Source organism: Heterocephalus glaber, unplaced genomic scaffold, assembly GCF_053883595.1.
Source record: "Heterocephalus glaber isolate CG9 unplaced genomic scaffold, H.glaber_assembly_v1.0 deba00001531, whole genome shotgun sequence".
NCBI classification, from domain to species: Eukaryota; Metazoa; Chordata; class Mammalia; order Rodentia; family Bathyergidae; genus Heterocephalus; species Heterocephalus glaber.
In genome coordinates this window covers 17,294,162-17,318,149 of record NW_028258329.1, presented here as the reverse complement: position 1 = coordinate 17,318,149, position 23,988 = coordinate 17,294,162, and the positions used below count along the sequence as shown (strand labels likewise).

Genomic DNA, 23,988 nt, shown 5'->3' with positions numbered 1-23,988 from the left:
ATCTTAGTTTTAGCATAGGACTAGGGAGCAGTGCTCTTGCTAATCCTAGAGGCTCAGCTCTCTGCACATGGGTCACATTCTGTCTCACTAATCTTGTTGGCTCATCCTGTAGCAGAGTGGGCCCTTACTACACTGTCAGCCTCTGCTTCCATTGCTTTGGCTCTAATTTTTAAGGGAGAAGGTTGTCACAGTGGAGGGGCTGGGCCTGAGTCAGCATCAGGTCATCATTTACCTCCCACTTTGGGTGTCCTCCCAAGTCTGCCTTAGTGTCCCTCAGATGCTCCCTGTTGGTGTCAGAGGAAGGACACCTGGGAACTGGGCCAAGGCTGGGTAAGGAAGAAAGATAAGTAGTGGGAAACAGCAAAGGGTGCTATACTCTGGCGAGAGAACTGTCTCAGATCAGGCTCCTGTCTGCCTTAGCCTTTGTGTGACTGGGAGGAGATCCCTTCCATGGTGGTAGCCTGGGTCCAAGCCTGGTCTAAGGTCAATGCAGAGTTTTGTAGGATGCCATTGGTATTTGAACAGAGATCTCACCATTACTGAATTAAATACAGAGTTGAGTCTGATTGTTTGGCATAGTCCTTTTCTAAAGTCACTACAAACAATGAATTCAAGAATGCTGGACCATTGTTCCTAGGGGAAATAGTGTTAGATCCCTATGAGCCTCTGATCAAATTTTATCAACCAATCAGTACATAATCTTGTTTTACATTGTATGTGAATTTCTCTTTCAAGACACTTATTGAGTATGTATCATGGACTTATAAGCATTGAATTCAGTGGCTGACAGCACTGCCCAAACACCTGCTCCTCTGTGAGACACATCACAGCCATCCGGTGCTAGGGACACCAGATGGAATTGCATAGACAGTGCTTGGAAGCCATTTTAAAGAGCCACATCACTAACAAAAAGCACTGAAACAATGTGAAAAACATGGTCTTAAGTAGACCTTGAGAAGGGTATTTGTGTAGAGCATGTAAACTGGAACAAGAATTTCAAAGCAGTATAAATATATAGAATTTTTCTTTGCCAATTAAAATAAATATTTTTAAAGATGATAGAGTGTTGCCTTGTCCATCTGGACTGGGAATGTGCTCACAGGGCTACTCATGCTTCTTGGCGTTCTATGCAGCTCCCCATGTGACCCCCAAAGCACCTCAGTATTGGTTTTGGAATTGCAAATGCACCTCAATGAGCAGAAAAATGCTCAGGGTCGGATTCTGTGCATAATGAGCATCACCTGTATTCCCTTTAGTGGTCATACTTGGCTCCTGTCACAGAATATGGCCCATATTTGTGTCCCATGGAGCTCCTGATCCCAGGATTCAGCACAGCTGCTGGATGGGATGAATTGGACACATTCTAGTTTCCTTTGGGCCACCAGAATCAGTGTTTCCATGGTAACTTGGGAGGTGTGCAGAGAACCATGAGACCCCGCAAGGGTCCTTGGGTGCCAGGATGCAGTTCGGAGCTAAGAAGTCACCACACCAGGATACCAGGCACAGGCAGAGCCCCCCTTCTAGCATCCTCTGGTTAGAAGTGTGTAGGGATCCAGATATACCTGTGTAAGCAGGAGGAGGCCAGTGATGATGGACGGGAAGCAGGTGATTGACCAAGTCTTGAAGGAGGAGGCAAGAAAACATTGTCTATCAAAAAAGAAGCATGAAGCAACTCTGGCTGTCACAACCCTCTAATATTAGGCAAAGTATCCTTTTTAGGGAAGTAGAACATTTGCCCTGTTAGCAAAAAGCAGCTGCTCTGGTTGTTTTTAGAAAGTGTGTGAGGTATGGCCACACTGCACAAGAGCACTGTGACTGGATCCAGCCAGTCCTCCCTTTGCTAGCCATGGGAACTCACATAGACGGGGCGGATGGAGCACTCAGGCGCCCTCCATGGATTTACCAGCTGAGAGGAGATGGCAGCAGGCCTTGCCTCTACTTGTCAGTGCTTCGTCATTCCAGGGAACTCACCCACTCGAGGATATGTGATGAGACACTGTCGTGTATAATTAAAGCCACACATGCCTTGGCACATAGATGAGCAGGCACTGCACGCAAAGGCTGGGGTCACTCCTTTGGAAGAATGGCAAGAATCGGGATTCAGAGAGGAAAAATACTCACCTTGCAGGCTCCAAGGCTCTTCCATCTCATTCTCTTCCTTGTCTCATTTTAAAATGTGCCACATGGAAAGGAATCTCAGGAATATGGAGCTACCTGACTTTAGACATCAATTCCCGAGACCCCTCAGCTGGAGATTAAGCACAAAGCATTTCTCTTTCTTTACTTGTGTGTTTGTTTATCATGAATGGTGACTAGCATGATTAGGATGCTGGTTCTCTCTTTGCTTCTCACTTTCTGTCTTCAGTCTGGTTCATAGCATTTTCCTTCACCTGCCAGTCTGCAAGGGTATTTAGAGTTCACCTGGTACAATCCTTATCAGATGCTTGCATCCCCACACCTGTGTTCCAACACACACTCTGCATTTGACATTGTCTTTGTTTTGCATTTATTCAGCCTTTCCAGGGATTCTGAAGGAGCTAAATTAAGATGTAACTACTTGGTCACATGCACCCAAACCTAAGCCTAGTAAGGCCCTCTCCCTCATTATTTATGTGATGCCTTTGATTCCAGAAAAGGCATCAGGAGGTGGCAACGGCTCTCCTTGTTATACAACTGCGGGTTCTGGACACTGGGTTAGGTCCTAGAGAATGAGCCCCCAAGGGACCACAGTGGGTTACTCAGGAGCAAGTAGAAGATGTATGTAACAACACTGGGCCCTTTGGTTACATTTGTGACAGCTCTGGGCTGCAAAAATGTGGTTCATGGGTTGGGCTGGACTACTTGCTCCTATCTTGAAAGTCATGCATTGGCTCTTTCCCTTCAGGCCATTTAGAAGACTCCTTGACTCTCTTTAACAAAACTTCTTCCTAAAAACCCGTTCTCTTGATTGAGAAGGCAGAGGGCATCTTGGGGAGCTGAATGTTTCCCCCCCTCCAGCCCTCCTTCCTTCTGTCCTCAGAGACTGGTATCTGCTTTTGTCCCCCAGGAGTGTCTCCACCTTCCCAGGCTCAGCCTCTCCCTGCCTGCTTCTCCCCATCACGGTCATCCTGCTACTCCTCCTGCCTGTCCATTGCCTGTGTGCCCCTCTGCTCAACACTAACCTCATGCAGTTCCTTGACCCATAGCTTCACCTCTGTCGGGTTCCATCTTCCCAGGACCACACCATCCTTGGTCTCTCTGCAGAGCTGGACTATGTGCCTTTGAGTCTTTTTTTCTTTAACATCCAAGCCCCTTGTGCTGGGCTGACTTTCCGCCACCATCTGTTCTATATATTCACTGTGAGGGTTTGTGTCAAGCCTCCTGGATTCGGGAAACAATGAGTACCTGGGACACGTGTGGTCACTACCCTCTCAGACTTGCAATCAACCAGAGCTGATCCTTGAGCCCGGAGTGGTGCTCCCTGGCCCCTTGTGTCACCTCTCAGGGCCTTATGTGTTCAACTCACACCTGTCTGCTAATGACTTACTGGCCATTATCTCTTCTCTCCAGATCACCAATCCCAAACCTCCAGCTGCTACTTTAGTGTAATTCCTGTGTTGATCTGATACCTTTTCACTTTCTCCTCCTGGCCACACTGGACTCCATTTTATTCCTTCTATACCTTTCCATCCTTTAACCCCTGGCTCATTTCCAGCCTCTTGTGAATTGCTCCTAGGCTCACACTATTCCAAGGTGACCTTTTCTTCCTTTATAATCCATGGCTCAAAGTCAATGCCATGTAGCTGTCTTGAATGACTTTGGGCCAAGTCCTGGGTCGTCTTGCCACTTCTCAAATATGTGTCCTGTTTCCCAAACTTGATTTTCCACTTTTCCTTAGATGTAGCCTTTATATGTCATAATTATTTATTTTCTACAGAAAGCACAACATGGGACTGGGGATCAAAGAAGATGATAACTAACACATGTCAAGAGGTACTATTGGTTGGTTGTTGAATGTTCCCAAAGGCCCATGTTTTAGATGCCTGGGCCCAGGGTGGTGCTACGGGGAGGTGGTAGAGCGTTTAGGAGGTGGAACCTAATGGAAGGTCTTTAGGTTATTGAGGTTGTGTCCTTGAAGGGTACTGAGGGACCTAGGTCCCTTCCTCACTCTCTTTTTTTCCCTGGCCATGGGGTGAGCAATTTTACTCTGCCATATCCTCTCCTCACTGCCATCCAGCAGCCCCGACAGATGCACACCTGATCATGGGCCTAGGACTTTTCAAAACTGTGAGCTTACACAAACCTTTTATCTTTATAAATTGATCATCTCAGATATTTGTTATAGTAATGGAAAGCTAATTAACATGGATGGTCCCAGGCCCAGGCTCTCTAGAGATTTACAGAGAAGGAAAGCTGTCTGATTTGCATCCATAGCCCCTCTGGCCTAAGCCCAGGGCTGGTGTGTATTGTTTTTCCTCTCATGTGATCTTTAACTGACTCTCTGAGGGAGGAACTTCTTCTCCCATTTGATTGATGAAGAAACTGAGGCTCAGTGAGCTTCAGTGAGGTGTTCCAGATCATAGCTATTAAGATGGAGCCTGAGCTATACACCCAGACCTGCTGACCCAGAACCCATCTTTCCCAGCAGATCATACTGTCTAGAATTCCAGTGATCCTGCACATTCACCCTCACCTTTCAAACTCAGGGAGGTGGCCTTGGAGGAAGAAGGATAGCCTTTTAGGGTTGTGGGAGTCTTATTCTCCCCATTTCTGAGATAAGAGCGATTTCTATATAGCACACTTAATGTTTCCTGAAGGTCACTATTGTCACCAGGCTGGGTCAGCCTTGGTCTGGCTTACATTCTCTCTGCACTGTCCCCAGAAGCAAAGCCCTAAGGGACATAGTTGTCCAGACAAGGGAATACCTGTTTACAGTGTCATCATTGTTTCCCTTTCTTGTAACAGTTTTAGGTTTGCAGAAAAACTGAGCAGGGATTAGTGTTCCCATCTACTCCCTTTCACTCCTCACCCTCAGCAGTTTTTCCTATTATTAAATCTTGCATTAGTGTGGTACAGATGTTATAACTGACAGACTGCTGTTGAGAAGTTACTACTGCACTCAAGTGCAGAGTTTACAGTAGGGTTTGCTTTTGGTGTGCGACAGGTGGAAGTTATACAGCAACACACAGACTAACTTCAGGGGAAGTTAGGGGAATAATACTCTGTGATCGCCTATCTATTACCCTACTCTTCTCAGCTCCTGGAAACTACTGACATTTTTTGTCTCCATAATTTGTGTTATCTTTTCCACAGGTCATATAGTTGGCATTATGCAGTAGATTGCCTTCTCGGATTGGGTTCTTTCAGTGACAATACATATTTACTGATTCTTTCATGTTTTTTTGTGGCTTGGTAGATTATCCCTTTTATTACTGAATAATTCTGCATTATATGGATGTGCCACAATTTCTTATCCATTCACCTGTTGAAGAACATTGCGCTCATTTTCTGGGGGCTTCCATAACCATATGTCACAAACAGGGTAGGTTCAAACAACAGGAAAAGTCTTGGAGGCTGTAAGTCTGCAACCAACGTGTTGGTAGGGTCCTCTGAAACCTTTCAGGTAACTCTGCTTGCTTCTTCTGGGTCTCCAGTGATGTGGCAGCAATATTTGCATGGCCCTGGCTTACTTCTGCCTCACTCGCATCCTCTGTCTCACACAGCTGTCTTCTTAGAGCACCAGGAACAGTGGATCAGGGGCCCAGCCTACTCCACTGTGTTCTTCTCTTGACTTTGTTAATGGCCTCTGCAGTGTCCCTTTTTCCTAGTAAATTTGCATTCTAAGTGCTGGGAATAAGGCTTTAACATACCTACTTTTTTGAAGGAAATACAACCCGTAATAGACAGCTGGGTTGCTTCCTGGTTTTGGCAATTATGAATAAAGTTGCATAAACATTCTTGTGCAGATTTTTGTGTGGACTTGTTTTCAATTCATTTGTGTAGTTATCTAGGTGTGTGATTGCTTGATCGTATGTTAAGAGTATGGTTAGCTTTGTAAAAGAAAATGCCAGAGCCCCCTCCCAGCGTATCTGTACCGAGCCAGGTTCATTTCATGTCATGTTAGAGTGGCTGCTCCCAGTCGGCTCCTGGCTCTTCTGGGTGCACACCCACTTCTTGAACACTTTCTGAATTGTACGGTCTGTGTATGTTTGTGTGTTCACATGTGTGCAACCATATAAGCCTTTCTCCTTTCTGCTCCGACCTATGCCAGCAACTGATGATTGTGTAATTCCTACTTAGTGTTTACACAGACCAGCAGTGAGCATCCTCCACTTCTGCTTGTCATTGGTCACATGGTCCTTTGATTTACTGACCCATGTATTTGTGTCTTCACAGCAGTTCAGATGAAGCTCATTGCTTTGATTCTCTGTGGTGCCAACCTCAGTCCATCATTGTCTCTTCTTTTGCCAGGCATCCAAATCCTTTTCCCCTTTGCTGTCCCTGAGGTTTTACTGCCTCCTCTTACCCATGTGTCACAGTCATCTGGCCCTCACACTGACTCTGTTTTCCCATGTGAGTGCTGACATCTTCAAAGACAGGTGTACATCCAACCTTCAGCGCCTCGTGAGTAGCCACCCCTTTGTGTTTCCTTCCCTAGATCCCTCAAAAATCCTACCCTGCTGACCTTCAGTTCTGTCCCAGGGTCTTCTTAGCTCCCCACTCTCATGACATTTGCCAAATCCTATCTTTCTTGTTTCCCTCCAACTGTCTTCTCTCTGTTTTTCCTTTAGTGGGCCAACAAGCACTAATTACTTATTAAATGCCAGCCTCTGGGGCTAGAGGGTAGAGCCCACCCTTTCCTGTATTTCTTCAATAAATTGCAACTGTTTGTATCACTCTCAGCCTGGCCTCGCTCTCTTCCATTACAGCAACCATTCCCTCCCACCCCAGGGTATCATCTTGCAAGCAAGAATTTCTGTACGAAGAATGAGAGCTGGAAATGCTAGATTTGGGGGCTATCTCCTGGAGCTGGTACCAATGGCCCTTCATCAGGGATGAGTGAGGGGCTCGTCTGCTTCTCTTCTGGGCCAATTAGTCATAGAGCTTGCCTTTGCTGGAAGAAGAGCCGCTGAGGCCAGTTTCCCAGCTGTGATGGGGAGCACAGAGCCTGTGTGCGTAATGCAGTATTAATAGTGCATCGGCATGATATAGATTTCTGTCACCTTCTATACTAACAAACATCATTTAGTGCAGGGTAATGATGGGTGTTTATTCTCAGCCACTTAGCTCAGCATAATGGACTTGCAGATGAAATATGGAAAATGGGCTCTTTTGTCTAGGCGGCACAGGCCCCTCCTTGAACCAGTAGCAGCAGCAACAGCAGCATCTACTGCTCCTGCGGAGTAAGCTCTTGTAGGTTTTTATCCAGCACCATCCCCAGATGGGTGGGCTGGCCTGATGGCAAAAAGGGGATCTGGTTGCCCTGCTGGTCTGGGAGTTCAGTAGGGCATACAGCTGAGAAAGGAAGACAGGCATGCTGAGGCTGCTGTTTGCTCCCCGTGGCTGTTGGAGGTGGTTGCTTTGGCTAGATGTGACATAGGCGAGAAAGGGGACCAGTGTGAGCATAGGGGATTCTGGTGGGTCTTCTCCTGTATTCAGTGGTTGGATTTTGATAGTCTCCTTTAGGGGAATCATAAGCTGAATCTTGTGTGGGTAATGATGATATTTAGCTGTAGACTTTTGCACTGGTATCTCCAGATCCCGCTTTCCAGGCAGGATTTCATAGAACATTGTTGAGATGGGCCTCTTCTGATTTTTCTTCAATCACATTTTCAGATCCAATTAGAATAAATAGCAGATCCCCAAGGATTCGGTGATGCTAGGTTTGGGAAGTCCAAGGTCTCTGGAGGACAGGATTGCTCTTAATATATTCCCAGTTTCTTTTCTTTTGAGGAAGGGCTGGGTGATCCCAGAGTGGAATGTCTCAGGAGCTAAGGGAACAAGTCCTGGTCCCACAAGTTTGAGCTCAGATATTCTCACAAGCTTATCCTGAGGGTCTCAGTCCCTAGAGATTAACCTCTGCTGGACACTGACCCAGATGTTGACACAGTCCAAGCTTGACATTTTCGCATATTTTCATATCCCAGAAAAAAAATCAAATAATGTCATTTCTCTCCTAAGTTATCCAAAACTCTAGACATTCCCAAGCACACACTTTAGATCTGTAACCAACTAGTCCAAAGGGACAGACTCACACCCATCTCCCTAGGATAAGACAACCTGCTTTCTTGTTGATTATCAGGACCTCATCTGTTCTGTACTTCACTGTCATAATCATATACTCAGAGTGAGAAGCTGCATGCAGTCATGCTAATTAGGTAATTAGGTATAATTATACTCACTGTAAATACACAGTAATTGGCTAAAAAACGTACTTGGGGGGATAAGGATATGCTTTGTGGTCAAAGGTGAAGGATGAAAAGACCCGCAGCCAGCCTGGTGTAACGCCATTTCAGGGTGGAGTGTGAGCTGAGGTGGGTATCCAGCAGGAAGGGTGAGTAGCTTATGAAGTGGGTTCTTTGTTTCCTGCCCAAGCCCTAGAGCAAAAGAAACTCCTTGTCTTCCTGGCCCGTTTTGGCTTCAGTCTTGTCTTCAAGGAGTGGGAAGATTAACTTTCCTCCAGAGATCCTCTCCAGCTCATGGTTTCCCAGAGATAAGTTCAGTCTTTTCTTCTTGGTTTCAGGCATCCAGTCTGTACCAGGGCCTTAAAAGGTGATAGTTCTGAGCCAGCCGAGACACACATTAGGTTCAAGTAGGAATCAAAACATGGACTTTATTGCTGGGCTGAAGGAGGCTGCTCAGACTTTAAGCCTGTCTTAGCTTTCCTGTTGCTGGGACGAAATACCTGACATCTACAATTTAAAGGAGAGGTTTATTTTGGTTCACAATTTTAGTTCATGGTCAGGTGACTCCAAGACAGAAACACCATGGTAGAAGGGCATGGTGGAGGAAAAGGTGTTCAACCCACAGCAGCCAAGAAGCAGAGAGAGAAGGGAGGAGCAGGGGACAAGAATATACCCTTCCAGGTCATACCCTCAGTGACCTTGCCTCATAACCTAGCAGCATATTCAGCTGCTGAACTCATCAATAGATCAAATGCACTGATGAATGTAGCATCCCATGATAAAATCACTTTCCAAAAAATCCCACCTCTCCATACATGAGACCTGTGGAGGATTTAAGCCATAACAAAGCCAAAAGGTGATGGCAGATGATGGCCTCTGCTCATCTCACCCCTCAGATAAATCACTCCCTTCACACAGGGAGGAGTCAGGCATACAGGCTGAGGGAAGGACACTGGAGGTTACTTCCTGTGTCTCCCATGGAATGAGACAGAGGAAGTCCTGTTTTAGCGGTAGAGGTTAAAAAGCTGCAAAAGGGAACAACTTAAGGACAGCAGGAGGCTCCTGTCATTAGTTGTGCTGTTAGGGCTGGTTGTTATTATCCCCTTTCCAGGGTCCTTGTCCAAGAAAAATGGTCAATGTCTCCCTGTCCTATGAATGAGCGCAAGTCATTCTCCCAGTGGGAGGATGGGACCTATGGCAGACAGGTAGGGTATTTTCCTCCTCCTCCATTCCTGATGCTTGATAACTACAGACCTATGTTCCACTCGCCTCTTGGCCAAGAAGCCAAGAGTCCAGCTGACCTTCCATCTTCTCCTGAGCTGTCTTTAACTTAATTTTTCCCGAACTGTGCACTGAGGGATGCTAATAGGCATTTTTCCCCCAAGAAAATATTCCATGGTCAAATAATTTTGAGAAAACCTGAATTAATTAAATTTCTTACTTCATGATTTTGCAAGCCTGGAGTTCTAAAGCCATTGTAATTTCCCAAGAAGGACCTTGTTTCTGTACTATTTCCCAAACATACTGTGCCACTGATCCCAATTTTGAGATTCACCTGTGAGCATCTCTGACATAGATGTTCAGTGGAATGTCCATGGCATTTTGGCATGTCTTGGTATTCAGGATTCTGTTGTTGCCTCCCCAGCAGATGTAGTAGCTTACTTTGATGGTGCCCAGATGGGCCTGGCCCTGAGAAGTACAGGAAGTAGCTGCATTCCAGAGGAACACCCAGGATTGGGTGTGGCATTCTTTAGGATTTCTGGAAGAGCACCAAATGCCCTTCATTCAGCACATCAGAGATTGTTGCCTGCTGTTCCTTGCCTGGAAGCTCTTGCAGTTGCTTCTAACACTCCCTAAAGCCCCAGATGCAGAGATGCTGGTCACAGCTACATTTGCACTGCATTCCTCATTTCTGGGACCATCTGATACTTTTGATTAGAATCTCAGGGAGCTGCTCCCAAGGAAAGTTTGTAATCTAAGATGCACCTGGCTTCTCAAAGCTTCTATTTTCCAAACCATTGTATGGAAGGTCAAAGCTTGGCTTTATTTCAAGGAGGGAATGTAAAGCTCTTGACTTGGATTGGGCTAGAGCAGGTTCAGCAGCTAAGAGAGTGAACTGAACCCTTAGTTGTAGCAGGTGTCTTCTCATTAGAACAGAAAGTGATCTATTGGTCCCAGCCTCCAAACCAACTGCTGCATGGCTGTGGGCAAGGCATCTGCCTTCACTACATTGGAGATGGGAAAAGGTGATCACCTTGGCCAGTATTTTTGAGAAGAACTGGTACAATGACTTGAAAATACTCTGTTAAACTTGAGTTAAGTGACACATACGTGGTCGTCCTCACCTTGATAATAATATTTTTACATTCATCATTGTAGTTTCTGATATAAATATGGCACTGGGAGAAACCAATGATGATACCAAAAAGCTATGTTTGGATGATAGCAAATAGGTATGCTTTCAAAGTTCTTTCTAAGATAAGAATTCTCCCTCTAGTGACTTCTTCTCCACCACTCTAAGAAATAGCATTTTATCACCCAGATCCACAGCCACAGAGAAGTTTCTAGGAGTCATGACTGCAATATGTTGGTTGTCAGGAAATGATGGATACAGATGAACAGAGGGCCCATGCCAATTTCCTTGTGGGCTAATGAAACTGAAACACTGTGGGCTCAACTAGAGGGTACAGGGTGGTTCACAGAGGGATACTTGTGTTGTTTGAGTCTTTATTTTATTGCCCCTTTGTCAGCTAATTTTATTGAAATAAATCTCCTCTGATCCCCCAGCGTGCACGTGCACACACACACACACACACACACACACACAGACATACAGACACATACACCCTTGTGTAGCATGCTGAGCACGCGTATACTTGACCTCTGTGGTACCCTCTATAGTGGAGCTCAGTACCCATCTGCTGTTGTGTTCAGATACAAATGTGTGTGTGCTTGACTCTTGTTCCTATCTGTGTATGTGTCTCTTGTTTTGGACATAGATTTTGTCAATTGAAGTCTTTTTGTCTGAATATACTAGACAATTCTGACTCATTTGGCTTAAACAAGAAGGAAATTGATAATCACAAGACTCAACTGGTCAAATAGAGAAGGCTCCTGGTAAGGTATGTTAGGACTCTAGCTCAGCTTTCTTGTGATTGTCTTGCCTCTACTTTGTTTTGGTTTACCACCAGGCTAACTCACCATATTGTTGCAAAAACTCCAGGTTTTGCAACCAAACACATAGACCAGGGGCAGGGAAGTGAACACTTTCACAGAATGAGGGTTCTGTTAGCAAAAAAGGAGAAATGACTGTTAGAAAGGGTACTGGGTGCCCTCCCAGTTCTTCTCCACGAGCAAACCACATGCTCACTATCTTTCAGCCTTACTTTCTGGAGTCAGCAGGAGCTGCCTTGAGGTACAGGAGGTAGAAGAAAGATGAGAACATTGATCCAGTGTAAATTTTACTGCTCATAGCTCTCCTTTTGGGGAACAAGCTGGTAATTTGTGGTTGTTGTCACTGGTGTTCTGGTCTGGCAAATTGTGCTAATTCTCAGGGCGGGGCTTGTATGCCCAAGCAAAGAGAAATCTCTGCATTTGATTTTCCTTGGACCCAGTTACCTTGGTTGAGCAAGTTGTATGTATTCCTGACAGCAGCTGTGTTATCCTTTGCGTGTAGTTTCTGGAGAGTAAGTGGGAGCAAGGGGATGTCGAAGAGAGGATCAGAGTGAGAATAGTGACGAGAAGTAAATTCACACTTATTAAATACCTAAAAGTCTAGGGCTAGGGTCTAGACTTTAAGACCAGACATTAATATAGCAATAAAGCCTTATGCTTTACCATGCTTGCCATGTGTTGGGTACTGAAGATAGTTTAAATATAGTAAATTAGTAAATTATTTAATCTTCATAAAAACCCTGTGAGGCAGGTACTCCTGCTTTCCTCATTTTAGAGATGAGAAAACTAAGGTAGGTCGATGATTAAGACTTGCTTTAGGGCCGGGGATTTAGCTCAGTGGTTTTGCTGCCTGCTGTGCAAGCTCAAGGACCAGAGTTTGATCCCTGGTACCAAAAAAAAAAAAAAGACTTGCTGTAGTTTCACAGCTGGGAAATGACAAAACAGTGATATGGCAGATCTCACCACCCTCCTCCTGATTAGTGTAAGTCTTCTGACCCCACTTTGCAGAGTAGGAATTCTCTATGTGGGGACTTGCGAGAGCTAAGGAACTTGCGTAAAGGCACCTCCTGGTCAGAGGCAGAGCCAGGGGTCAAACTCAGGGGTTCACAAGCTTGCCCATGCCTCTTGCCCAAGTTGCCTCCTCCTGTACCTCTTCTGGGAGACTGAAGCTCTTCAGAGAGATGCTAGCTCAGGTGACCCAAGGTGTCCAACAGCAAGGCAGGGGAAGGCAGTCCCACTCTACCACTTCTGTGGCTCTTGCAGGGCCAGTTCCCTCCTCACTCCCAGCCCAGGTCATCTGGAGCTTCAGAGGCCCAGGATGCAGGGTCCAGCTCATGATGAGCACAGGAAGAGGTGATGCAGGAGCTACCCCAGAAAGAGAAGAACAAAAGTCCTTGGAGCCAAGATGTCCTCTTTCCTGGCCAAGCATCCTTTTATCCTGTTCCTGTTGTATATAGCTTAATTTGTTGCCCAGATTGTGGCTGGATCTATCCCCAGGCACGATATTAGCCCCTATCCCCTGGCCTAGAATTGCTGGTGATGTGACAATTCTTTGCACAGGATTCTGCTGAGTCGGGCAGCCCTCATGCCACTGGTAATGAAGAAGTGTTGGGACTAAACTCCTAATGGCTCATTGATTGGCTGAATTATGCTCAGAGTAATTCTGAAAATAGATTTTAAATATGTGCTTGGGGATTTGTGGGGATTTGTTACTTAGGAGCTCTAACTCAATCGTGGCTGATTTGACAGAGACATCAATACCAGTCACTTGTGCGGGAGCCTTGATGTTCTTCTCCGTGAGATCCTCCCAAAGTCAGGACAATGTGTCAGAGCGGGACTGTGTGGCCAGGTTTGGGATAGTCTCCTTCCCTTCACACACAGCTCTTGGCTGGGGTCTTGACAAGGTCAACTTGGCTGAACCAACTACTGCAATTCCCTTAATATTTTTAAGCTGAGATGGAGACATTGAAATTCTGGATTTTCCCTATTGTTTCCTCTGAAATTGAGGAGGGCTGAAGTTGCTCATTTCCTAAGGCCAAGCTTTCGCTTTTCCTGGAGCTGCCACTCAGGAGAAGAAAGAAAGGGAAGCCTTCATGGAAACTTAGCTTGTTGGCCTGCTCTGGCAGCCTCTTGTCTGTTGCATCTTTGGATCCAAGGTTTAGAGGGGCTATCTGAAGGGCACCTGGTCTCTGCTGGGCTTCAGCACCTGTTTTCCAGCCCCTGTGTTTCTTTTATTGAAATCCAGGGAAATTTTGAGACAATGGAAAGCTAATCAATCAGAGCCCCTCTGTGGAGGAGTAGCCATCAGCAGATGATACAGAGAGATCTCTCAACATGCCTAGATTGCTTGCTGTTTCTTTCCTTTTGGTATAGTGGAGACTTAAAATGCCTTCCACTTTTGATGCAGAGTGGATCAGAAACAAAAGAATGAGTCTCCATGAAGCAAAGGGAGGATACAGTGATACCGTATTTCTAAAGGGAAATTGTTCAGTTATCATTTTCTTCCCCAAACTTCCACCCTTCCATTTTGACCTCTGTCTGAAAGGCTATATCCCCCTTCCTGGAGGCAATTTATACCCAGTGATCATTAGAAAACACAGCATTCTCCAGGAAGGGAGGAAGTAAAAACAAAACCTAGAAGAAAAGAAAAAAAGTTACACTCTACTCTAATAAAGAAATTACTGACGTTCTACATTATAAGCCATATTAATTTTTAATGGCCGAGAAAAGAGTTGATTTATAATGCATCCTTCCCGGCTGCCTAGCCTGTCCCTAGCTAATAAATAAATGACAGGTCTCTTGTATTAAAAGTATCTGTCATTTTACACTGTTGGAATGTGAGTGGTGAGCAGCATTGAGTGAGAGGCCCTTGGGAGGGGGCGTGCCCTGCTGGGCCCAGCGGGAGAAGAGGTTGCTATGCAGCTTGGCCTCCTTCAGGATCTGCCCTTAAGCTCATTCCTCCCTTTTGGACTCAGCAAATTCGCTCAAGTAGTTCCGACTCATGCGGTCCAGGAGAGAGTTTGTAGGAAAGGGGGATGACCCACTCAGGAATAGCACATAGTGTAAGTTTCAATTCCTGTTCCTGAGGCAGAACTATGCGTGGCTTGTCCCCATATAACCCGACTAGAATCACAAGGGCTTCGCCTAAGATTCCTAATGCTACTAGGATTCCCTGGTTAGTAGTTCGTCCTTTATGGATGGTGATCTATAACTCACAACTCTGCTTTGCCTTTCTATGGCACTTAAGAAAACAAACAAAGGACATCTAAATTTGTCTCTGCTTTTGAAGCAATATATGTTCATTATGAATAGTTAAGGAATTTCAGAAAAGTACAGAGAAGAAAATAAGGATTACCCTTCATACCACACCCAGTGATTTATGCTGTGAACATTTTGGCATGTTATCTTCCAGTCTTTTTCCTTTGTGTTCCTAGATACATGTGGAAGTGGCCATGTGTGTACAAAATAAGATCATATTCTGTGTATGGTTTTATAATCAGAATTCATCATTTAACAACATATCATAGGTCTTTTCTTCATGTCATTAAAAATAACACAGCTGTTTGTAATGGTGTGGTCAGGCACTATTCATGTTGGTGCCACTGCAGAGATGGTGAACAGATAAGATACACTCTTTGGTTGTCTATCATGATGCTAACACCAAAGTAAACACAAGGGGTGACTTTGCACAGAGCTCCTAATTATGGAGCAGCTCCTATTGCTTCAGCATCAACACAGGGAGGCTGAGAGATAAACAGAGTAGCTCCTCCTGCATGACGGAGTAAACTCTCCAGCTGGGGAGACAGGCCTGTAAATGGTTCCTGGTGAGACCAGCATAATGTGATGTGTGTCACAGAGACCTGGAGCCAAAAAGCTGAGTGTGCTTAGAGAGCACTGGCTTATTTAAATTAGAACAGAGGCTTCAGTGAAGGCTCCACAGAGTTAGAAAGCTGTGGAGGATTTGGACAGGCAGAGTTGGAAAGGAGGGACCTTCCAGGCCACCATAGCAAGTAGCTGAAGATAGAGATGGGGCAGGGCTTGGAGGGGCAGAGAACCCCTGGGACAGAGAAAGAGGTCCTGTCGATGTGTGAAATAGCATAGCTTGTTGAACAAGAATTATGAATTTATTCATAGGATTTTTCACTTAAATACTTTAAGTCTGTTTACCACACTTGTGACTCTTATTGGTGTGTCAGAAGGAGGTAATGACTTAAGAAGTAAAAAGCTATCAACATAGTAATAAAAAAAGTCAAAAGAAGTAGTTTTTCTGTCTGAATTTAGAGACAGTTTTGAACAAGGAGAAAGATGAAACACTCACTGACTATACCTTTCAGCACAAGGAACAGTATTTAGAACATGAGAGAGAATCAGCAATTGCAGCCAGCAGGTTCCACTCCTTCTGATTTATTTATGTTGTCTTCATAGGCTTATAAAAATGGAACTTTGCCTGGATTTTGAGACTAGCATTTCTATCTCTCCACATGGGAATTTATTTCTTGATTTGTTGTACGTATTTCTAAACATAGATAGACCAATGCCTTTTGCTTTTGAGGGGAAAAAGTGAAAGTCTGTGAGCTGATAAGAATGATCTGAGACCACATTCCAGCAAAGGACCCGCTGGGTGTTACAGGAGAGATATGCAAGGCAGGATCTGGCAACATTTCTCCCTTGAGCACTTGAGCAGTCTGTATTTTTGCCATGTGGAAAAGTGGCAACCCAAGATCAAGTCCTAGCTGAGCTTGGTTTTATCACCAGTCAGTTGCAGTTGCAATATGATCCTCACTTATATTTTTACCTTCAAATCTTGGACCCAGAATTATCCCAGCAATAGGACTTGGCTGAAAGCAACATTTTCCTTTCCTGCTCTTTAATTCTGTTTTACTTAACTTCTTTATGGAACATAGAAAAAATTAAATTGAAAAAGACCTAAGGGATCCATTGAGACTTGTCTCTTTGTTCTATAGTTGAGGAAACTGAGGACCAGACACATAGTTTAATGACATGAACCCTCATAAGCATTTAGAGGAAGGAATGGGACTAGGACTGATGGCTGTTGTCTCATATTTCTCACTTTTTCTGAATCTGTAAGTGGAAATGCAATCTTTTCCTTTCTCAGAGAGAAGTTGGTTTTGTCTGGGAACATCTGACAAAATGTGAACTGTCAAATTCAGGTGCAGTAATTGCTACAGAAATTGGTTTTAGTGTCTTTGGGGAGTTCTGCAGTTGAACCTAGAAGGCATCCTTATCAAGTACGGTTTGTTCCAACACTTCTACAAATATTAAGAACCTCAAATATTACTGTTTCTCTTTGGAATGATTCTTTGTTATTTTAGTAACCTTTCAAGGGGCCTGCCACTCTTCCAACCCCTGAAATCCTCTCACTTCCTGGGGAGAAACAGTGCTCATCTGTACCTTAATATTTCCTCTGGTTTTCTGAAGCCAGGTGCTGCTACAGGGAGTCTTTGAGCAGATCTGAAATGTTGTTTTCACTTGGTCATTTAGTAGAGTGTCTGAGTTCTTAATGATATTAAAAAGGAAGCAAACTTGTGGCTAAGCATTTATTTGATTCCCATGAAGTTTTGGGGTTATGTACTGCAGTCAGATCGCAGAGGGGATTCCTTTCTGCTCCTCAACTTCCAAATGACTTCACATGATCTACAGTTGACAAACAGCAATATGGGACTCTTCTTGTTTCATTGTTTCTTGGAAAATAGATTGATACAGAATCACTAAGCTTATGGCTTGTTAGCCTCAGGCAGATCATCAACCAGCCTTGGCTTGTGCCCACTGTGTGCAGAGCCCTATGCTAGGGAAGTCACCACATTTTCATTGCATACCTCTTTTACTTCTTTTTTCATTGCATACCTTTTTTGGGGGGTTATGCTCTGGCCCAAAGAAAATGGTGTTAGTGACTTCCAATCTTTCACCAGTGGAATTTCAGAAGAACATTGTTCTTCTAAGATGGTTCTGAAAGTATGATCCCCAGACCAACAGGATCGACTTCACCCTAAGTATTCCTTAGAAATACAGTACTAATTCTGAGAATTCACTCTGGACCCCTGAATCTGAAACTAGGTGTGGGGCTCAGAAGTCTTTGTTTTAGCAAGACTTCCTGGTGATTCTAATCGAAATCAGAGTATGAAAAGCACTATGTAAGATATCAGGGCTGCTTATTAATCCCCTTGATCTAAAATATTTGATGGATCAAGAGGTTTTTTTGGTACAATTATTGATAGTATTTTTAAGAATTACTAATCAGTAAACATTTACGAAGCGCCTATTAAGCGCTAGATGTTGTAGTGTGTGTTGGGATCCAAGAAAACTTGTCATCTTCTTGTGTTTTTTTAAAATATGAATATGTAAAAAGTGATTATTTAATGACAGTAATATAAATGAGGGACCCTAACCTTCACTCTCACCTCTCATCCTTTCCCTACCTGTCACTTCTGTGTTGTTCCTGAGCCCCTCTGAATGGGGAATTTGGCCAAAGTATGAGACCTGAGAGCAGTGAGTGAGAGAAACTGGTTGTAAGCAATGTATAGGGAGGAGTCAGGAACAGAGTAAAGATGCCAGCACTCCATGTTATTTTAGAACAATAAGGATGGAAGTGTAAAGGTTTGAATTTTAGGTTGTGTTAATATGCTTCCTTTTTTATCAAAACCACAGTCTGCTAGCAGCCTTGTGAAAACCACAGTCCCCTAGCAGTGCTGGAATAGTTCACCCAGGAGCCTGCTATATTGGAGGGAGGGTGGGCAGTGGGTGGTGTAGAGGTGGAAAGATGGAGCTGTCTCTGTGGGCTTGAACACTGGAGCCAAGATTTGCTACTGAATCTTCTGTCCAAGTCTCCCTGGGATGAATAGGAGGACCAGCCTCATTGTGTCAGGAGGAGTATTAGAGGGGCTTGGAACAGCTGGATGCATTGAGGAAGCAATCACCAACTTGTAGCTATTAGTTCTATTCCTGCAGTTTGCCTTGTTATACTAAAGAAGGATTCACAAGTGTCAGAGAACACTTTGGTCCACCAGATCATCCTGGGGTACCTGGCCATGCAGGTTTGCTTTGGCCTCACCTGTAAATCACACTTTCTTCCTCATGGAGTACTGTGTAGTGGGAAAAGTCTCCTTGTGTGGAGGCCAGTGTCATGGGATGCTAATTAATATGGCTTTGTGGCCAGATATGGTGCATGCTGCTGGGCATATGTGTCTTTAATCATGGCTTCTCCTCGGGGTTAACCACCTACTATGACCCAATCCCCAAACTTCACCTCACTGCCAAGGTCAAAGGGATGATTTTACCAGAAAATATCAGATTAGTGAGAATTCCATTATGATTTCTAAATGTGAAAATAAATGAATTCAGCAAATGTCCCTTAATATATTGAATTTAGATGTACCTAACCTCTTCCTTTTCGGTATGAACTATGTATATTTTGTAAGTCCTTCATAGATTTATTATTAATAAGTCCACACTTTATTATACTCCCAGCTAAACAGTTTCAAATTCTATTTTGATTTTCTTGTTTATTTTTTGGTGCTTGACATTAAACCTGGGGTCTTGTTTATGCTAGGTAAGTGCTCTATCACTGATCTAATCCCCAGCCCTCTATTTTGATTTTTTAAAAAGCAAACCGGAGGCTCTTCTTTCTGTTGATGAATACTTACTGATGGGCAGGGATGACAGGCAGCATGAGATAAGATGCAGACCAGGCAGAGGAGACAGCGTAAGGGAAGGTATGGAGGTGCGTTCTGGGGAGAGTCAGTGGTTGTGGATGAGTAGGGTACTGCAGTACAAGGTCCCTGGGCAGGAGCCAGTTAGAATGGTCTGCGTGTCATAGTTGCTCATTCCAAACCATTTGAAGCCAGTACTGGAGACTAGGAACATCCTTCAGCAAGCTACAGATTAGAAAAGAACAAAAGAGGAACATTTGCCAAAACAGGGTGGATTTTACTCCCTTCCCGAACAGTGGAAGGGTGAACTTGTCATGTGATGATGAGAACTTTGAGCTGGAGGTCTGCCAGCTAGGTTCAGGTTCCTGCCATTAAGCCAGTGTGGGTCAGGTATGTAATTCAGACCCACACAGATGTGCCTGCTTGAGCACAGTTAGACCTGCTGGCTTCCAGGTTATTTTAGTGTGACAATTCTTTAATAATTTGTATGTGTGAGGAGTAAGGGTGTGCATAAATTCCATAGCACTGGAGGCAAAAATACATTTTATTTTTACATTTGTGAGTTCTGTTATTAGACCTTAGGTGGACAAAAATATATGTATCTTTTAAAATAAAATTCTCATCGAAAGGTTTGTTACTTGTATGAATAAAATCTGCTAATACTAAATGAATATTTTCAACATATTATTCATCATTTACAAAAACGAGTATAGTTTTATTCTCATTCTTGTCCTTTTTTCTAGGAAAAAATACTAAAAAGCTTTAGAGAAAGAACACCAATTTATTTTCTTCTTTTCCTATAGCTTCTTTTTCATAGCTTAAATCATTGTTGAGGTTAGAACTTTGAGAAAGAATCAACACAGAATGAGAAAGTATGGAGACCAACAAAAGGTTTGATCCAAAGCCCTGTGCTGGTCCCTGCATTAGGGAGATAAAGGGAGAGTAGATGGAAGAGGAGCAAGACAGCCAAAGGCCGAGCATTTGCAAAGAGAAAAGGTGAGGAGCTGGCCCCAGGATCAGAGGAGTGAGGATAGTTCCCAGATTGTCAGGAACAGGAGGGGACTGGTAACAAGAAACAGGCTTGAGATTAGAAGAAATGGACAAGAGGGCCACATAGCCTTTGCCTTCTAGTTTTGAAGGAAATTTTGGGCTAAGTCCTATGCCTTATCGTTTGGAAGATTTCTTGTACTTTTTGCTGTTGTTACTCATTTCTTTGTTTTGTTTTTCTTTCAGTACCAGAGATTCTATGTAGGCCCTCACACGCCTTAGGCAACCCTTTCATTTTCTGAGATGGGGTCTTACTAAGTTGTTCAGACTGCTCTGGAACTTGTGATACTCCTGACTCAGTCTCTCGTGTAGCTGAAATTATTGGTGTACATGACCACACCTGGAAAGGTTTCTTCAACTTTAGGCGTCATGTATTTTCTCTTGGATAGGTTTGGTGAATCTCAGAACAAAGGAGTCGACAATATTGTTTGGGAAGAGAGTCATTCCATGGTGTGTTCTTTCCTGGCTGGATTGGAGGAGGCTCTGAGGATAGGAGCAGAGGTGGCTGGTATCAACACTGGGAAGCGGGGAGGAGCGGGGTCGATATCATAAGGCCTAGTAGGAAATTCTGGATTTGAGTTCCAGCCCCAAATCCAGGATCTGTGAATCCTTAAGTGAGTCAGTTAACCTCTCCCCTGCAGAGCAGCATCTTGCAGGTTGCTCTCAGTTGAGTTCAGGAGCCCCAGGGCCACGTGCCCCTCCCAGTGGAGTGTTGTTTGACTTATGCAAAGCTTGCTATATATTTTTTTAAATTTTTCTTTTTAAAATTGGTTATGCAGATTAATGGATGTCATTTTGTCAGATTTGTACATGCACATAAAATACTTAGGCCATTGTCACCCTCTGCCTCATTCCCCATGCCCTGCCGTTCCCTCTAGTTTCACATCTTTGTGGGGAGGTTTAGTGCATATGTTTTGCTCATATTCATCCCCTCATTAACTGCCCTTCTACCCTCTTATTCCCTTCCTCTAATGATAATCTTCCTTTTACACTCTTCTCATCTTTTTGAGAATCCATGTATTAGGAAGAACATGCAATATTTATCTGAGTCTGGCTCATTTCGTTCAACATGATGGTTTCCAGATCCATCCATTTTCCTGAAAAGGAAAGAATTTTGTTCTTCCTATGACTAAATAATACTCTATTGTGTATATATACCACATCCCCCCGCCCTGGGCTGGTTCCATGCCTTGACTATTGTGAGTTGAGCCACAATAAACACGACCATGCAGGCATCCCCATAGTATACTGACTTTAATTCCTTTGGGTATATACCAAGGTATAGTTGGATCAAATGGTAGCTCTGCTTTTAGTATTTTGAGGAACCTCCATACAGATTTTCATAGTGGCTATACTAATTTATATTTCCACCAGCAATGTACAAGGGTTCCTTTTTAAAATTGGTGGCTAACAAGGAAAACTTGGGAAAGTTTACATAAAAGCTCCGCATTTTCAGTTCCTCTTTAAACAGAGGGAGCTGGCAGCACTGGTTTGTATTCTTGAGCGGCAACTGTCAGCTACAACCTAGAGGCTGCAGCCCTCCTTAGACAGAGCATGCTCTCTCCCTTTTGCTAAAGTCCTCTCATTTCTTAAAGTCTTTCATCTGACTCCTACCACTCATTTACACTGCTTACCTTACCCAGTCTTGTGGCCATTTCAGTTTGTGGTTCTCTCCCTCTCTTTTTCTCTGTCATTTAAATTAAGAAATTAAAGAAATGCATTCAAACTGCTCCATATGTAGTAATAGCTCCATAAATTGAAAATTAGCTAATACCGTCATCATCACTATCATCATCAAAGTTATTGTCATATTCTTAACGATGTGGAGAATTAAAATCCTTGAATGTGGGGTTTCTCCCAGGCTTTTTCAGTGAAAAAGCTCAATAGTTGGTGGACAATGACCACTCTTCCCACGCAACTAACCTCTTTCAACTAAAGTGCCTCGAGAGGCAGACAGAAAGCAAAACCAGGAGTGTGTCTGTTTTCAGTGAGAATCCACATCCCTCTCCTCCATCCTTTCTTTCTTTCTTCACTGGGCCCAGGAGAGGGCCTATCTGTGATGTCCAGGACACCTGAGCTGCTGCTAATGGAAAGGGACCCTTCCAGTGGGGTTCATGATGGGAGGTGATGCCCATGGAGGTGGGTCTTGCTATTCCATTTCCTGGCCGTGGTCAAGATAATATTTCAGTAATTGATATGGCCTTATGACTAATGGAGCATGGGTCAAAGGGATTATAGCATCTTAATATGAAGACTCACTGCAGGTGGCTATTCCTCACTGTCACTTTGCCCCCACCAAGTTCCTTGAGTGCTGGGAGACTGGATTGAGCATGGGAAACAGACTCTTGCTGGAGTCACGGAATTTAAAATGTGAAGCACTTGAAAGTCACCTAGTTCTATGGGTGCCAAATATGTGTCCTCAGATATTCACCTTGGGATCACCTGAGATCTTTAAGAAATCATTGTCCCTTAGTGCCCACCCCAGAGGTCCTGTTTCAGGTTAGCATGTGAGGCCTGACAGCTTATATGGTTCCTACAGTATAAAGTGAGTTCAGCAGCTTCCACTGTGTCCAGTCTTGTTGCTTTACAGATGAGGAGTCAGAAGCCCTCAACTGAGTGGTTAAGACATTTGCTCCAAGAGATCAGTGACTTGGTGGCACCGATAGAGTTAAAACCAGGCACTCTAACTTCCTTCTCATTTGTTTAGCTTCTAACTCTGCACACATGGAATTTATTCCCAAACCACTTCAGTTCCTCTCAGATCTGGAAATCTATCCCCTCTCTGTTACTCACAGGGCAACACTTTTCTTTTTCTGGATAGGCCCAACCTAAATTAATTTCAGTTTTATTCTTTCAGGGGACTTTCCCCTTCTGAATAGGAGCCTCTTTCTACTGTATGAAAATGTTCTGATTCCCTTGGAGCTCTGTATCTCAAGGGTGATATGGTCAAATCACCCCCCTAGATCGTATCTTGGTAAGTTATCTCTGCTCTTGATTCTGAGACACTGCAGTCATAAAGGAACCTTTGGCTGGTAACAAAGGACCACTAGAAATGCAAAATCATAGGGCAGAAGTAAGTTTAACTATCTCACTCATTCCACCCATTTTACAGATGAAGTCAGTGAGGCATAAAGAGATCAAGTAGATCGCCTAAGAAACACAGCTGGTTTGTGGGGGGAAAGACTAGGAATTAGCACTCAGGCTTCAGATTCCTCCGTCTGATCTTTGCCTTGATTCTAATAAGCACATCTCCAATGGTAGGATTTCCAATATCTGGAAATATAATGAAAGCAGAAGATAAAACAGGTTGGCCAAGGGCGAGCTGCCTCTTGTGTCTCAACAAGTCCAAGTTAGAAAAGCTTGAGATTGAAGAAGATACCAGAGGTTCTTGTGGATATGTCTCCTTTACATCCTTTGTAGGTGTTCATGCAATGCCAGTCTATTCTTTATTTTAAAAATTATTATTTATTTATTCTGTTCCATATCTTTTTATTAGTACATATTGGTTCTTAGTGGATATTATAATGAATAGGTTTCCTTTTGGCAGTTTCATACATGCGTATAACATACTTTGATTATTTTCACCCTTCCATCACTCCTCTTGTCCCACTCTCTCTCCCAGTTTCAAATATTTTTGGAGGGTTTCATTCACTGTGTATAATATATTTTGATCATACCCATCCTCTTATGACCAGCCCTTATAGCCTCTTATTTCT

General features: G+C 43.8%; 1 protein-coding gene across 10 annotated transcripts in view; it reads left to right on the top strand.

The window, feature by feature from the left end:
- Window positions 1-23,988, top strand: part of Ntrk3 (neurotrophic receptor tyrosine kinase 3) — a 381,061-nt gene that overhangs the window by 211,042 nt on the left and 146,031 nt on the right. The gene's annotated exons all lie outside the window — the stretch shown is intronic.